Below are 17305 nucleotides of genomic sequence, written 5' to 3'. Positions count from 1 at the left end.
GTTCGGGGAAACCCTTACTTTGATGCTCGATTCGAAGCGCGCAAGCGCTCAAGGCTTGAATCCGTTGGTCCCGGCAACGGAACCAAAATGTGGGAGCTTTCACTCAACTGCCAAGACCCATGGACCGCTTATTGTTTCAAGCGTTCCAACCCGAGCACTAATGGCTACCTCTCACATAGCCGACGCGCCATCCATATCTACGGGTGTAGTGAGCTTACCTTGATGCCGTTCGAGTTACCTCCTCTCCCGCACACTCCGGTAGCTCCACGATCCAAATGCAAGCTTCAAGCAAGCTCCATCCTCAAGCTCCACGCTCCAAGCTCCATTGCCGCGAGCAAGACAAGAGAAGAGAAGAGAAGAGAAGAAGAGAGGAGAAGATGGAGAGCTTCTCCTCCTCGGTCCCTCACCCTCACACTCTCACACTCCCTCTCTCAAGCACAAGCTCAAGCAAGCAAGGACAAGAAGAAGAAGAAGAAGAGAAGAGCTACTTTTGGCCACACACAAGAATGAGCTTCTCATTCACTTTTCAACTTTATATACAAAACCCTAAATCCCTTTTTGGGCGGTCATCCCCTTTTTCCCCTTTTTACATAGCCGGCCATAGCCTAGGCCCTTTTTCCCATTGTCCTTCTATCTTTCTAGCTTCCTTTCCACCGCCCGTCTACATTTACAAATTGCACGGGTGAGAGCTCGGCGCTCTTTTACAAGATTTCAGGGTGCGCCTTTTTATTTTAAAATGCGCCTTTCCCCTTTTGCCTTTGCCTTGGACTTTTAAGGTTGCCCTTGCGCTTTTGGCCTTTTCTCCTTTTCTTTCTTTAGTCGAGCTACCTTTTTCCGCCTTTGCCCTGCGTCTTTTCCACTTCCTTTTGCTTTCTTCGTGTTGGGGTTAACAGTGGGGCTAAATCCCTAGGGTGTAGGAGATTCGTAGTGGGGCCATAGCAATAAGCTAGGGGGTGCTCCCATTGTTTGTGTTACAAGGTGCTAGACACCGATATGTTTGGGAACTCCAATTGCTTAGAGTCGAGAATGGCAATACATTGGACTACGCAGTTTTAGAAATAGTATCTACTACAAACTCATTCTTTGGATAAATTGGTTCATATTGTCTATACACTCTTGGTTGCAAGGCCGTGAAGCTGTTTAGGTGAGTTTAGGAGGCCCAACTAGAGCTGTAGAGCCACTATCGGGCCCATTTTTGGCACTAGGGTTATTGCATTGTGTACACCATAGGTTTTGGACCTCATTTCTTTTCTAGTGCTCTCTGAGGTTTTCTTACCCTTGTTCTTTTTTGTACTCTTGTTGGGATTTTTCTCTTTCTTCTCTTTGAAGTCAGATTCCTCATTGCTTGATTCTACCTCTAGGTCAAAATCAGAATCAGAATCACTAGTGTCATCAATTTGTTTTTTTCAGCCAACTTGGTGGATTTCTTTCATTTTCATGACTTTTTCTTCAACAAAAACTATTCTAATCTCAAGGATTCCTTATAAAATGTTTCTATACTATTACCGAACAAGTCACTGAAAGCAAAAGCTTTCTAGATTGGCATATTAAATCCTTGGATATACAAGGTTTTCAACATCTTATCCTTGGGTTGGTGGGCATTTGGGTCAATTCTACTATTGAGGATGATGAACTTAGTTGTATAGGCTTGGACAAATCTATCACCTTGCTTAAGATTATAGATCCTTTCCATCTTCTGCACATCTATTTGGTTGGGTTGAAATCTAATACAAAATGTGGTGAGTGCATCATTCTAAATTGGCCACCCATGCTCTACCACTAGCTAGTTAGGTCACAACCTTTTCTCGCATTGAAGATTCAAAAACAATGACTTTGTGAGGCTCATTGACTTGACTAAGGAGGTTGACCATGGAAACAACATCAAATTGGAAGATGAAGGCATCTGGATCCTCATTAGAAGATCCAAAGAACTTGAAAAATGAAATACTAGTTGGGTGGCCATTGGGATTGCCAGTGAAGTTGTATGAGACAGTACCAGTGATATAGCAACCGATTGAATAGAAGCAAAGAAATGACCAATTACGTTTAGTGGAGTAGTGGGAGCAATTGATAAAAGTTTTGATGTGTGACTAGTTAGTGGAATGGAACACAAATGAGACTTTTGCAATTGTGGAGAGGGTTGTTGCACTCGAGATGCATCATCACTGAGGATAGAAGGAGCCTCACGATGTGATACCATTTGACTTGGACCACTAAGCTTGGCTTAGAGCCAAAACTACATCAAGCAGATTTCACAAATGCACATTGTAGTGGGAGCTCACACTCAACTGCCAAAACCCACGGACCGCTTATTGCTTCAAGTGTTTCAGGTGAGCACAAATGGCTATCTCTCACCTAGTTGAAGCACCTTTGACCCTACGGGGGTTTAGTGAGCTTACCTTGATTCCTAAACAAGTAGCCTTCTTCCTCAAGCAACCCGATAGCTCCACGATTCGAGATGCAACCTCAAGCCTCCACCTTCAAGCTCCATCCTCCATAGCCATGTGCAAGACAATAGAAGAGAAGATGAAGAGAGGAGATGATGGAGAGTTTCTTCTCCACTATCTCTCACCCTCACGCACTCACTCCCTCACGCTCCCTCTCTCAAGCACACACCAAAGAATGAGCTCCTCATTCACTTTTTAGGTTTATATACAAAACCCTAAATCCCTTGGGCACCCATCCCCTTTTTTACATCACCGGGCATCTTGCCATGGTCCTCTTTCTCTATTCCCTTCTAGTTTCCTTATCCCTTCACCTATGTCTATTTAGACTTTACAACTTGCACTAGAGGAAGCCTAGTGCTCTTATAAAATGAATTACATTGAGTCCTACACTTTCCTTGTGAGAGCCCTCGAAGGTTCTCCTTCAACCTTGAGAGAGCATCCTTGATCCTTGAGAGGGCCTCCTTTATCCTTGAGAGAGCCTTGCTAGAATCTTTTGTGCTCTCCCACGTTTTTTCTGAGCTTGCCTTCTCCTCCACTTTTCTTGCCCGGGCAGAATGAGATTCTTCATTCACTTTTTGACTTGGGCTTCCTTGGTCTTCCTCTGCTTCATTTTGGCTATGTGGTCTATGTTGTTCGTGACATGTCTTGTGACATTACCCCCCCTCTTAGACAAGTGCCAGCAGTCCCATGACACTTGCAAGTTTGAGCTAATGAAGATTCGATGATTTGAAAGGCAGTCGTGTGAGTCAATGATAATGATGATGGGGTCTCATGGGGATTGAAGATGATCCCATGATTAAGGTGGTGGAGCCGGAGAGTGGAGTGAGTGGATGACGGTGCCTCCAATGTGGTTGATGAATTTGCAGAGGCTTTTGCAAGAAAAGTGATCTATTCTTTGGGTGATCTTTACTCGAGATATGATCAGTTTCAACTTGCAATTGAAAGCAGGGATATCACAACCATGAAGAATCCCTTGGGGTTAGTACGGATGTGTACTCTCCCGTAGGGTGCAACAAACTCAATGGCACACATGAAAAATGCTATGAATAAGGTACTCATGGATTTTATACCACAATTGACAATGCCCTTCTTGGATGATGTTCCAATCAAAGGTTGTGCAATGGATGAAAAGAATGAAGAGATGGATGCTCATGGATGCAGATAGTTTTTTGCAGACCATATTGTGGATTGTGAGAGGATTTTGATGCGTCTAGAAGAGTGCATTTAACTCTTTCTGGACAAAAGTCTTTCTTTGGAGTTGAAGAGGTTTTGATTGTTGGGCATATGTGTGGGCCCTATGGGCAAAGGCCGTCACCAGCAAAAATAGATGGGATTGATAAAATGCAAGATGTATGCATGAATGTATCAGAGGTACGTAGATTCTTGGAAGCATGTGTGTTCTATTTGATATAGATTCCTCACTTTGCACATGTAGCCGATGCTCTATATCAGCTTCTAAGGAAAGGTCAAAGATTTCATTGGGAAAGGAAGCATAAAAAAGTAATGAAGAAATTGAAGCAGCTCTTAAAATCTGCTCCTACATTCAGAAAGTCTGATTATTCACATGAAAATCCCATAATTATTATTATTGATACAAGCCCAATCGAGATTGGATGGGCAATTGGGCAAGATGATGAGGAAGGGCAAAGATATGCAATTCGCTTTGGTGCTAAAGTATTGACTGAACGATAGAGATATCCACATGTAAAAAGAGAATTATGGGGAATTATGATAGCCCTTAAATGTGATAAGGAGTATTTTTTGGATGCTCGTGTAGTCATTGAGACCGATTGTTTGCCGGTATTGGGTATGATTACTAGTTGTGCTGCCCTGGACATTGCTATGCTCTGATGGATTGCGTACATCAAATCTTTGAACCCTGAATTTCAGCATATTGCAGGAAGAGATAACCTAGTGGCAAACATGTTATCTCGAGCACGCTATGAGAATGAATATGGGATGATGGATGAGGAGGAAGAAGATGAATTTCTTGTGCTCGAAAATGATGTTGCAAGAGTGAATTTAGCAATGCAAGGTGTTGCTACAACATTAACAGAAGCTTGGACAAAAAAGAGAAGGCACTTTAGATGTTTTGCATCTTGTGTAGAAGTGTTTCTAGAGGACAAATATGCAGGAGAGTAGCTGAGAATCGGTCAATACCTCAGTACATTAACAAAGAGAGATGAATGATCAGATAAGGAGTCTAAGAAGATCAAGAGGAAGGCCTATGGGTTTTTCTTAAAAGATGGATACTTATGGAAACGTGCTAAAAAGAAACAGGGTATACCATTGCGAGTTTTGGGTGATAGAGCTTCACAAGTAAATGTTATGCAAGAATTTCATGAAAGCTTGTGGGCTGGCCATATAGGTGTTTTGCAAAGATCAAAGAAAGATATTGGTGGCAGGGTATGTATAAGATATTGCTCACTTTGTGGAAACATGTATGACATCTCAAATGTATTCATCTGTGAGACATCGAGATGGATTGCAACCCACATATCCATTTTCTCTTCATTTTAAGTGGGTGGTGGATTTAGTCACGATGCCTACAAGTCTTTGGCAAATGAGATATCTTGTGCTTGCCCATGAAGACTTGAGTAATCAAGTGGAAGGGAGAGCTCTACGTATTAAGACAACAAATGTTGTGTGTACGTTTCTCTTAGAAGAGATCTTTTGTCGATATGGCAGTGTGGGAAAAAATACTGTAGATAGGGGTGAGCTGCATGCAGATGAAGCTCATGATTTCTTTGCACGATTGGGGACAAAGCTTACTTTAACTTCAGCCTATAACCCTGAAGGAAATGGAAAAAGTGAAAGAGGTCATCCACCTATTGTGAAGGCATTGTCAAAAGCATGTGGAGAGAAGGTAAAAGAGTGGCCACGATTGCTCCCTTATGCTTTGTGGGCTGATAGAACAACTCATAATGTTGTTACAGGATATATGCTTGTTGAATTGATGTATGGTCAAAAACCTATCATGCCGATGGAAGAGATGACACTCACATGGAGTGGGAAGAGGAGTTGAATCAAGAGGTGTTGTTGGTCTTGCGCATTAGACAGTTGGAAAGAAAGTCAGAAGACATAAAGGTAGCAATTGCAACTCATAGTGCTGATACAGGATATATGCCTGTTGAATTGATGTATGGTCAAAAACCTATCATGCTGATAGAAGAGATGACACTCACATGGAGTGTTACCTTGGGAAGAGGAGTTGAATCAAGAGGAGTTGTTGGTCTTGCGCATTAGATAGTCGGAAAGAAAGTCAGAAGACATAAAGATAGAAATTGCAAAATTAAGGGCAGCAAGGATATAAAACAAGAAACGGTTTGATAAAATACATAAACTGATACCAAGAACCATACAAGATGGGGATTGGGTATTAGTTTATGATAGTAGTTTAGACAACCAGCATAGTGCCATGCGTAAAGTTTCCAAAAGATGGTTTGGACCCTATGTGGTAAGACATATGTTTGATAATGCTACTTATCCATTAAATGAGCTAGATGGGATAGCCATTAAACTTTCGGTAGGAGGAAAAAGAATCAAATTATTCAAGAGGTGGGAAGCTAATGCATTTTCTCTCTCTCTCTCTCTGTGTTAGATTAAAATTTTTAATTAAAAATTTTCTTTTATTATACATTTTTAAAATATATTTTAAATTTAAAAATTTTTTAATATAGTTTTTGACACACTTTGAGAGAGAAAGAAAAAGAAGAAGAAGACGAAGAGAGGGGGAAAGAGGAAAGATAATAGTCTTTTTTAAATTAAACATTTTTCTTCTCCCATCGCTCTCTCTCCCTTAAGTACACACACACACACACACACACAGTAAAAAAAGAAAGAAGAGAGGGAGGGGGAGAGAGAGTGGGACAAAAAAGAAAGAAGAGAGAGAGAGAGAGAGAGAGAGAGAGAGAGAGAGAGAGAGAGAGAGAGAGAGAGAGAGAGAGAGAGAGAGAGAGAGAAAGAGAGAGAGGGAATAGAGAGAAAGAATTATAGCCTCCTTCTCCATCAAAACTCTATCCGAACAGCCGTACTTTGCAAGCGAGGCCTTGCTCATGATCTTCAAAGCAAACAGCTCCTAATCATCATCATCATCCTTCTCCTCCTCCATGTCCATATAAGTAGTTGCTAATGGTGCCTTCTCAGAGCTGCATGTGGTAGTGGCCAGGAAGACAGTCCCTATGCTGCCATGGCTGAGAACCTTAATGAGACTATAATTATGGAGGGGTGATGGGGGTTCTACCTGCTGCATGGTGGGTGAGGGTTCGGGATGACATAGGATTCGATTAACAAGTGCAGATTCGTGATGAGGCAGGGTTTGAGTAATAGCCATCTTCAAGGTGCAGATGATTGGAAAGAGGGTAAAAGCGAGGAAAAGCAATCAAGATCGATGTCAAGACAACCAAGACTAATGTCATGCATTATGGCACAAGGCTTTCTTTGTGTGGGCAATAAAGAAGAAGAGAATCATTGACAATTACCTATCTACAGATTGTAGTGTCGAGGCTTAGAGACTAATAGAGAGAGAGACACACACACACAAAGAAGAGATCGTCTTGAATCAATTGAGAGAAAGAGAGAGAGAGACTCTTCTATCAATACAAAGAAAGAATAAGCCTCATATCTCCTATCACATGACTCATCATATAGATAGATAGATGGATAGATTGAGAGAAAGAAGGAAGCCTTCAATCTCTTTGCTACATGTGTGTGCCATCACAGTGTGCCGACTATTACAATTATATCCATCCTTAAAGAGGTCCCTCCACCCTTATTTTTTTGTCACCCCCCCTTTCTTTTGTTGCCATGTAGTGACATGTATATCCACACCATTAGCTTACCTGGAGAGATTCTCGACTCTTGTCCCCCCCCACCCCCCTCATATTTAAATTTAATGATAACTAGTATCATAATCTTACTACTATATTATTTTCATTATAGGTTCGGAACGCCTTGAGCCTCCAGAGGGATTCCCAAACCTACCCCCTTTTCTAAACCTCCATTTTTCAATCAAAACCCCCTCCCCTCCCCTCTTTCTCACGTGTAATCTCTAATTTTCTCTTCCTCCTCGCTTATTTAATTAAAGCCTCCCCCTCTCACCTCCATTTTTTAAATTAATACCCCCTCCCTCTCTCACTTGTAATCTCTCTCTTTATTTTCCCCCTCCCCTTTTTAATTAAATTCCTCCCCCCTCTCTCTCTCATGTGTAGGGCCTAGGTTCTGTGTGTGTGTGTGTGTGTGTGTGTGTGTGTGTGTGTGTGTGTGTGTGTGTGTGTGCGCGCGTGTGTGCGTGTGTGCGTGTGTGTGTGCGTGCGTGCGTGCGTGTGTGTGTGTTAGATTAAACTTTTTAATTTAAACTTTTCTTTTATTATACATTTTTTTAAATTTAAGGTTTTTTTACATAGTTTTTCACACACTTTGAAAGAGAGAGAGAGAGAGAGAGGGAGAGAGAGAGAGAGAGAGAGAGAGAGAGAGAGAGAGAGAGAGAGAGAGAAGAAGAAGAAGAAGAAGAAGAAGAAGAGAAGGGGAAAGAGCAAAGATAATAGTCTTTTTAAAATTAAACATTTTTCTTCTCCCATCTCTCTCTCTCTCTCTCTCTCTCTCTCTCTCTCTCTCTCTCTCTCTCAAGGATACACACACACACACAAAAAGAGCGAAAAATAAAGAAGAGAGGGAGGGGGAGAGAGAGAGAGGGACAAAAAAGAAAGAAGAGAGGAGAGAGAGAGGGGGACAGAGAGAAGGAATTATAGAGAGAGAAAATATAAAATTTAAAAGAAAGAGAGAGAGAGGAAAAGAAAAAAGGAAAAGAGAGGAGAGAGGGGGAGAGAGACAGAGAGAAGAAAATGAGAGAGAAAATAATAAGAAGCGAGAGAATTTGAACACACAGAGAGAATTATACAGAGAGGAAAGATAAGATTTAAAAGAAAGAGAAAAGAAAAAAAATTAAATATAGAATAAGAAAAAAAGGGAAAAAGAGGAGAGAGAAGGAAAATAGAGGGGAGAAAGAGAGAGAGAGAGAATAAGACTAAGAAAAAAAAAGAGGAAAAGAGGAAGAGAGATGGGGAAAAAGAGAAAAGGGAAAAGTTTTTTTTTAATTTAAATATTTTTTGAGACAAAGAACAAGAGAGAGGGGAAGAGAGAGAGAAAAGATAAAATGTAAAAGAGAGAGTGTGAGGGAAGGAAAAAAGAAAATTTATAAGAAAGAGGAGGATAAGAAAAAGGGGCGGAGAGAGAGAGAGAGAGAGAAAAATAAAAGGGGGGAGAGAGAGAGAGAGGAGAAAAAGAGAGAGAATATAAACATATAAAGAGAATTATATATAGGAAAAAGATAAAATTTACATACTTCAAGAGACACTAGGGGGGAAGAAAGTGAAAGAAGAAGAAGAAGAAGGAGAGAGAGAGAGAGAGAGAGAGAGAGAGAGAGAGAGAGAGAGAGAGAGAGAGAGAGAGAGAGAGAGAGAGAGAGAGAGAGAGGAAACATAAAATTTAAAGAGAGAGAGAGAGAGAGAGAGAGAAGAAAAGCATGGAGAGAAATATTCAAATAAATAAATAGATTGTGGATATAATTGCACCACCACAATGTGCTTTGTGATAGATTGAAATATACGTCAATTATATTTTCTAATTATATATAACATTTAATTAATATTACATCAATCATTTATATCCCCTAGTCCAATTGTGGGAAAATAAACAAAAATCAAAAGGTATGAGAAAAGGTGTTGTGCTAGACTTTGCAATAGCTTCCTAAAAATAAGAGAAATATCACTTTTATGTTGCTTTGGGTGTCCAATGTTTATTTTAGAAGCCCCTTATCTTGAACTTTTCATGCATAAAATGCACCCTTAAAATGTTTCTCTTTTGTTTGTGCAAGAAAAAGTCAAAAGTGATTTGGAATATCCATTCTATTGAGCCCACATGATATAATGACATTTTTGAGTGACCCAACGATGCAATCACACACCTTGGGTACTAGTGGTGTAGTCCAGAATTGTACCTACTTTTGCTTTCTTCTATCATGTCATTGCATTGACTTCATTTTTGTTTGTTTGAAAATTGCATTATTGAATTAGATTGTTAATGTATTTGACTACATTTTTTATTTAAATAATGTCATATGATTTGTTCATGCGGATTCAAATTACAACTTACATGTAATCAAATAAAAAGTATTTGTTGGGTATACATACACCTGTGCACAAACGTGTGTGGATGCACATACACACACACACACACACCCATCGTATATGCAGTAAGGAAAAGATGAAGGTGAATTTCCACCAAGCAGCTATCTTTTCACAATCTTTGAGGTCATGAGTTACTATAAACTAGAAATTGAGTTGTTTATTTCCAATTTTATGTAACTTTGGGCCGAATAAGGTAGTTATTTATAAAAGTACAAGGTACACTCAAATTTCCAATATGCTCATCCCATCCTTCTAAATTTTACAACTTGCAAATAGAAAAGATGATCAACATGTCTACACTTCTACTATAAGACAAGACAATGTTATTCCAAGTGCTCACTAACATGCAATGTTGTCGGTGGTAAAGGAGTAATCTCAAACAATTATAGGATGATTATTTATTTAAGAAGCAAGAACTTAATAGAATGAATCTCCAATTGCAAGTTGAAGGTCATATTATGCCACCCATGTGAAGAAGTGTCGGATGTGTTAGCTTTTGTGTAGGCATTTGTACCGAATAGTCTCAAGGTCAATGAAGCCAAATACAAAGCTCTTCTCTCTAATAAACAAGCGGACTGGATGAGTTGAAATGGGGTTGCCAATGGAGTTGGTGTGTCAACAACATTTTGATTTCTCTTATATTGGACTTTACTTCTTCTTTATGGGTAAGATGCCTTCTAATGAAGAGTTGACACTTATGTCAAAATGCCCTGTTTGAGTATCATTTCCGAACCTTCATACTAGTTTTCAAATTAGAGATCCATGCTATTGCTGCAACTCTTGGGAAGGTATTATATGTGCCCCTTTTATCCACCAATCCTAAAGGTGACCACAAGGCATGATGTGTATAGTGGGACAAACATCTTGAGCCTCCTAAAGTTTACTTATATTTGCAAAGTTTTGTTAGCTAACTTTCTTGATGCCTACTATTTGTGTTACCCATTAGGTCATTTTTCTAGAGCCTCTTCCTGGCAGAAGCAATATAAGTATGCCTCAAAGACCTAACCAATCAGCTAACAAGGAAGACCGTAAAGCTAACAAAAGAGCTGTCCCCACTAAAACTAAGGGGAATAAGGTGCATTTCTCTCATTTCTCCCTCCCTCTCTCATTTCTCTCTATCCCTCCCTTTCCCCCTCTCTATTTCTCTCTCCTATCTCCTTGTCTTTCTCTCAAACTATCCCTTTCCCTGTGTTTATCTCACACTATCTCCACATCTCTCTCTCTCTCGTCTTTCCTATCTCCTTCCCCTCACTCCCTCTATTCCTTTCCCTCTTTCTACCTCTCTCTATTCCTCTCTCTTCTTGACCGTCTATTTATCTCTCACTATTTTTGTCTCTCCATCCCCATTTCTCTCTCTATCTCTCAGCCCTTTCCTCCCTCCCTCTCCCTCTATTTATTTTTCTCTCTCCCTTCATAGCCTCTCTCTATTTATCCCTACCTTTCTCTCTTTATTTGTATCTCTCTCTCTAACATCTATATATCTCTCTCTTCCTCTCTCCCCTCTATCTCTCTATTTTTCTCTCTCCTTCCCTCTCTTCATCTCTCTCTATTTTTCTCTCTCCCTCTATTTTTTTGGTATCATTTTTATCTCTCTACTTATTTTCTCTTCCTTCCTACACTCTCTCTACTTCTCTCTCCCTTCCTCTCTCTATTTCTCTCTCCCTCCTCTATTTTTTAATATCATTTTTATCTCTCTACTTATTTTCTATTGCTTCCTACACTCTCTCTACTTCTCTCTCCCTTCCTCTCTCTATTTCTCTCTCTCCTTCCTCTCTCTATTTTCCTCTCTATCACTCCATCCCTCTCTTTGTTTCTCTCTCTTTATGTATTTTTCTCTCTTCTTCTCTCTATCCATTTTTCCTCCCTTTTTTTATTCCCCCCTCTCTCTCTGTTTCTCTATCTCCCTCCCTCCTCTTTATCTATATCCCTCCTTCTCTCTCTCTCTCTCTGTCTCTCTCTCTTTCTATATATATATATATATATATATATATATATATATATATATATATATATATATATATTCATCCATTTCTTTTTTGTTTTTTTCTCCCTTTATTTATCTCTCCTTCCCTTCCTCCCTATACACGCACATACATGTATATATATACACATATATATGTATACATTTTTTATCTCTCTCTTTTTATTTCCTTATCTCTCTTTATTTCTCAACTCTTTCTCTCTCTCTCTATTTCCCTTTCTTTCATTTATTCCTCTCTCTCCTTCTCCCTCCAAGTCTATTTCTCCCTTATCTCCCTCCCTCCCTCATTATATCTATCTCTATTTATCTCCTCCTCTCTATTAATTATCTCCCCCCCCCTTCTTTCTCTTTATTTCTCCCTCCCCCTCTTTAGTTCTCTCTCTCTCCCCCTCTCTTTGTCTTTTTCCCTCCCTCCCTCTATTTCTTTATTTCTCTCTCCCTCCACATTTTTGTTTCTATCTTCCCCCCTATATCTCTATTCGTCTCTCCCTCTCTCTCCTTCCCATCCACACTTCCTCTTCGTTTCTCTCTCTCCCTCCCTCTCTTTATCTCTCTCTTCCCTCCTCTCTCTTTCTCTCTCTCCCTCTCTCTATTTTTCTCTCTCCTCCCCTATCTCTCCCTCTTTGTTTCTCTTCCTCTCTCTCTCTCTATCTCTCTCTCCCTCCCTCTCTCAATGCATCTCTTAACAAACAAAAAGAAAGAGAGAAGAGAAGAAAAAAGAGAAACCGAGAGAGAAAACTCTCTCTCTCTCTCTCTCTCTCTCTCTCTCTCTCTCTCTCTCTCTCTCTCTCTCTCTCTCTCTCTCAATGCCATGCTCCAATTTTCATCACTTATTTTCTCATCAATACGTCATCACTATTTGCATTACAATACACATTGCAAACCATCGTTACATATGTCACAAAGTATCGTTATTTGTATCACAAAGCGTTGCTATAAATTTGCATATAGCGATGATTTCACCGATTGTGCCAATTCACATCGAAAATGACCGCCATTGCTATGGCTACATTTCCTTGTAAAGTCCTTTGAGCATTCATCAATACACATAGGAGAAGATTAAAAGGTCAAACCACGCGAGTGATCGAGATCCACCAATCAAAGTATTGAAGCTTTAGAAGCTTAAAGGATTGCAAGAGTGTAACCCAAACTAGAAAAGTAACGGATATAAGTGGGCTCAAATAGTGCAATTAAGGTAAACAAGATGAACATAATAGAGAACCTTAGGAAAATTCAAGACCTTGGAAACCCTATGAAAAAATCCCAAGGGGAAGAGTGAATCCAAAAACTATTGTAGGGATTGCCTACTAGGATAAAATCTATCTTAAATTGTGCATTATGAAATGATATAATTGTGTTTTTAAGATTTAGGATTCTGATATCTTAACAATAATAGGTCGATATGGTTAGTAGAAAAAACCCTACACCAAGGGGATTTTGTTTAGCCACATCAAAAGCTAGGACCGACACCATATGTGAGAGGTCTCTCCATAGGGAGGACATTAGGTTAGGAGGTTGTAAGGGTTCTAGAGGAGCTCTAACCACCAAAAATTCATTGCATGACTAAAACCTTCCTAATCCATATAAGCCCAAGATGGTCTTTGTGGAAGATCCTGTTACTACTTAAGGGCAAGAAACTTGGTGGATTATACTTTTATTCATCCTTATGAATGGAAAATGTTTTTAATAAAAGAAACCTTCAAATTGAATAGATGACTATTTTACAATTTACCCTCTGTTTAAAGGTTCATTAAAGAAGCTTCTTTTATGTATTCTCATAAATGTGGCCAGTAATTAGATAACTAAAGAACACCCAAAAAGAAAACTAGGAGATCGAAACCCTTGATGGGTTCATCCTAAGATTGAGTTGTCTCAATTAGCCTAGAGCTTTTCTTCCAAGCCATGTTAGTTAGAAAATTGCACATCAACCAATTAGAAAAGCTAGTCGAACCTTGACTTTATGCCATTTTAGGAGACTAGAGTCAAACTATGCCCTATGGGGAAAGGGGTTGACATGTCACAATCCCCCTCATTTCTCGCTCTCTTTGAACCAAGTGCAGCATATGTCCGCTTTGGTTCGAATGTTTTGTACAAAGAAAACACCCAAAAATTGATGCTAAAAGACCGTTAGGGTGACCTTAGTTTATGTAGGGGCCCGAATTCAAGTTGATCCTTATTGGAATGGTTAGAATCTTCCCCTGTGAGGCGGACACGAGTGAATCTAGGTTACAAACTCCAGACGGCATCACTTAGAAATATCACTTGATGTATCACTAAAATTCATGCCACTAAGGGCTCATTATAGAGAAAGTAGCTCTCTCTCTCTCTCTCTCTCTCTCTCTCTCTCTCTCTCTCTCTCTCTCCCCTTCATCCTACCTCCCCTCTGTGTGTGTGTGTGCGCGCGCACATGTGTATCCATCTACTATTGCTAGTCATTGTCGCTAGCCACCCCTAGTTGAGGGAGTGACATGTGGCATTCCCAAAACCTCTTGTTAATAAGTATAAAAGATAGAAGATTGTGGAGTTTCTTCGGCAAAGTCATCTTAGAGACTTTCTTTCAAATATAAATTGTCTAAAAGAATATTGTGAAGATAGCTCCCAAGGTAGTTTCTCCAGGGACACTTTCTTGGGGACAAATGTTAAGGGCCTTTGGAACATGCTTTACAACCTAGTTTCATTGGCAAAAACTACATGGAAAACATTTTCAAAAAATCGTAACTTTGAGCTCTAAGATCGGAAAGTGGTCGTGTAGCCAATCAACTTAAAGAGATATAACGTGCCCGCCTATAGGCTATCTAAGCACATTTTATCGGTCCATCGAGAAACGAATCTAAGTGTCGCCGCCCAGCACTCCCATGGAGTGTTTCAAAGTTTGTCGCCTCGGGTTTCCCGAGTCCGCCACCTCGCAACGGAACGTTTGCAGCTGAACCCATTAGGATCGACTTGAAATCTAGGTTCCTAGTTGTCAAGGTCTCCTAACAACATTCTAACGTCGGGTTTTGGACATCCTACTTTACGTAGAGATACCCAATCCGAAGCAGATCCATATTGCACTTGGTTCAAAGAGAATGGGAAACGAGAGGGATGAGCCCCTCAACCTCTCTGCTCGTAGGGAATAGTCCCATTCCGATCCCCTAAAATGGCATGAATCAGGTTCTAACTTAACAATACCTAAAGTCAACTCAGTGATAAATCCTTGTGAGAAGCCTCCCAGTTCTCTGGGACCACCCTGCCGTAGGACAGACCCATTGGGGATTCCGTCCACCCACTTCCCTTTATAGCTTTATTTTCTAATTATCCTACCACATTTATGTGCGACATTTAAAATCACCTTAATTAATTAAGCCTTTTAGGGAACAGGGTTCGTTTGCATAATTTACAGCACTGACACGAAAACAAAACAAGTAGTCCTTTTGACAAACAAGTTCCTTAACTTATCTTCAAGTTAATCTTTGTCTCCTGTCCATACAGGAGAATTATGTATCCCTTCTGTCCAACAGAAGTACCTAGTCCAAATCACATGGCACCAAAATTTCCATCTTTTATCTAGAATAGGATCTTCCAATGCCTCCAGACGTTGAGCTCACGACAGTCTACAACTCCGTTCCCAGACTCGACAAGGGGTGTCCAGAGCTCCACTGACCCCAAGCGACCTAGGAGTGAGACACACTTTCCGTGGTAAGCCTTTTCACCACTCGACCTTTGGCCTATGAATCGAGCAATGCCCTCTCGGGGTAATCTGCGGTGCAATCTTGGAGATGATCCACCCGCACAAAATATCCTTCCTTAATTAGTCCATTTAGGAATCAAGCACAATCAAGTCAATCATCCTAATATCATCTTCTAGGAAAACATTCCTTTATTCCCATGGCAACTTGTCATTACAGACCCCTGCCATCCATTTGCCATCAACAGAAGCCTTGGAATATTTATCCAAATCACAATGCAACAATCAATTGATTGAAAAAAAAACATTTAGGGTGTTGTTTAATCAACCAACAAAACTAATTGTACTTTTTCCAAACAATACAAGAATAGACGCAATTATAATTCCATCGCATATTCGCTCTTTCCTTTGGGATAAAAGAGCGATTCTTCGCAAAATTTACTTAATACTTGCATGCACAATTTTTAATGTCATGATTATGCCATTCATAACCCTTGACTGATTCCTCCTTGTAATTGCTCTATCAACAAACCAGCCATATGCAACTAGGTGCAATTAACTTCCCTTGATACATGCACTTTGCAAGCTTGATCTTTTGAATATGTGAGATAAAATGTATCCCTTCCGATGACCTATACTCATGCATCATAGTATGGGGCCTAACATATTTCATATGAGAATCAGAACAAGCATCTATCCATTTGGAAATACATTACAGACGACCCGGAACCGCAGTTGGATTGACAGTGATGCCTTTGCCTGAAGCTTCGTTTGCTGGTTGCAAGATTGCCATCCGCACGCGATATTCTTTGCTTGGAGGCCATCGTCTACAAATAGACTCAAGAGATTAAGAAGGCAGAATAGATTTGAGATGGGAGAGTGTAGGAGAAGATGGTTAAGTCGAGGATCGAGATAGAGGGAATTGTGCAACCTCTGGGGTTAACTCTTCTCTTTCTCTCTTTCTCTCTCTCTCTCTCTCTCTCTCTCTCTCTCTCTCTCTCTCTCTCTCTCTCTCTCTCTCTCTCTCTCTCTCTCGTGGAGGGGTATCCTTCTCTCTACCTCTCTCTCGTAGCCTCTCGAGGTCTCCTTATGCTCCCTTCTTCTGCCTCCCCATGCCTCATATTTATAATGAATTAGAGGGGAGGGGATAAGGCTGAGAACAAGAGCGGAGGGGCTCTTGGAAGACTCAGTGATCTGATGCTTAGATCACAAATTTGATGGTTGCATTGGCTCCAAAAGGGGGGTAAAACCCTAAGACGCTTGACACTTGGTTAAAAAATCTCTTTGTTCACTCCTTTTCTCTGTTCGAAATGTTGTCAACTGCATGTAGATTGCGATCGTAGCATGCACGATTTCGCCAGTCACTTTTCTTTATTTTTTTATTTTTACAAAATCTCCAAAACTAACTAAAGCATCACTTGTCTTCTCTTTTAAATGACTTTCAATTCTATTTTCTAGGATAATATCTAAAATATACTAGTTTTTTTATTTTGCCCAAAAATCTAATATTTTTGGACCATCCAAACTATACATATTAATACTAGTGATTAAAATGGCTCATAAGTCTCATTCATGTTGTAACTTCCATGAAGGGTTACTACAGTCCTTGTCAATCCAAGAAAAATGTCAGATTACGACTCTCATTTTATTTTAAAATATATTTTTAATTAAATAAAAAATATTAGTTATTAATGTTAGTTCGTTTTTACCTTTGTTAGTAATCTTACTAACTTATTAATTGACTAACTAACTTTCGAACTAACCAACTAACTTTTATTGCATGTAAATATTACAAGAGATGTGGCTTTTGAGCACTTTACATGTGTTAAATTTTGAAAAAAAAAGGAACTAGAATATATCTTTGTGATGTTAAGCAAAATAGAATGATAATTATATAGATTTAAGTTTTTTTCTCTAATTTTACATTATATATTGGTTGGAGATTTTATAAACATTCTTTTATTAAGATCTAAGAATCCACTCACCCTCCTTTATACTTTTCCAAAAAAACCACTCGTATATT

This window comes from Lygodium microphyllum, chromosome 5 (assembly GCF_053477565.2).
Source record: "Lygodium microphyllum isolate KBCC chromosome 5, Lygodium_microphyllum_v1.1.10, whole genome shotgun sequence".
Lineage (NCBI taxonomy): Eukaryota > Viridiplantae > Streptophyta > Polypodiopsida > Schizaeales > Lygodiaceae > Lygodium > Lygodium microphyllum.
This window is presented reverse-complemented; position numbering follows the sequence as displayed.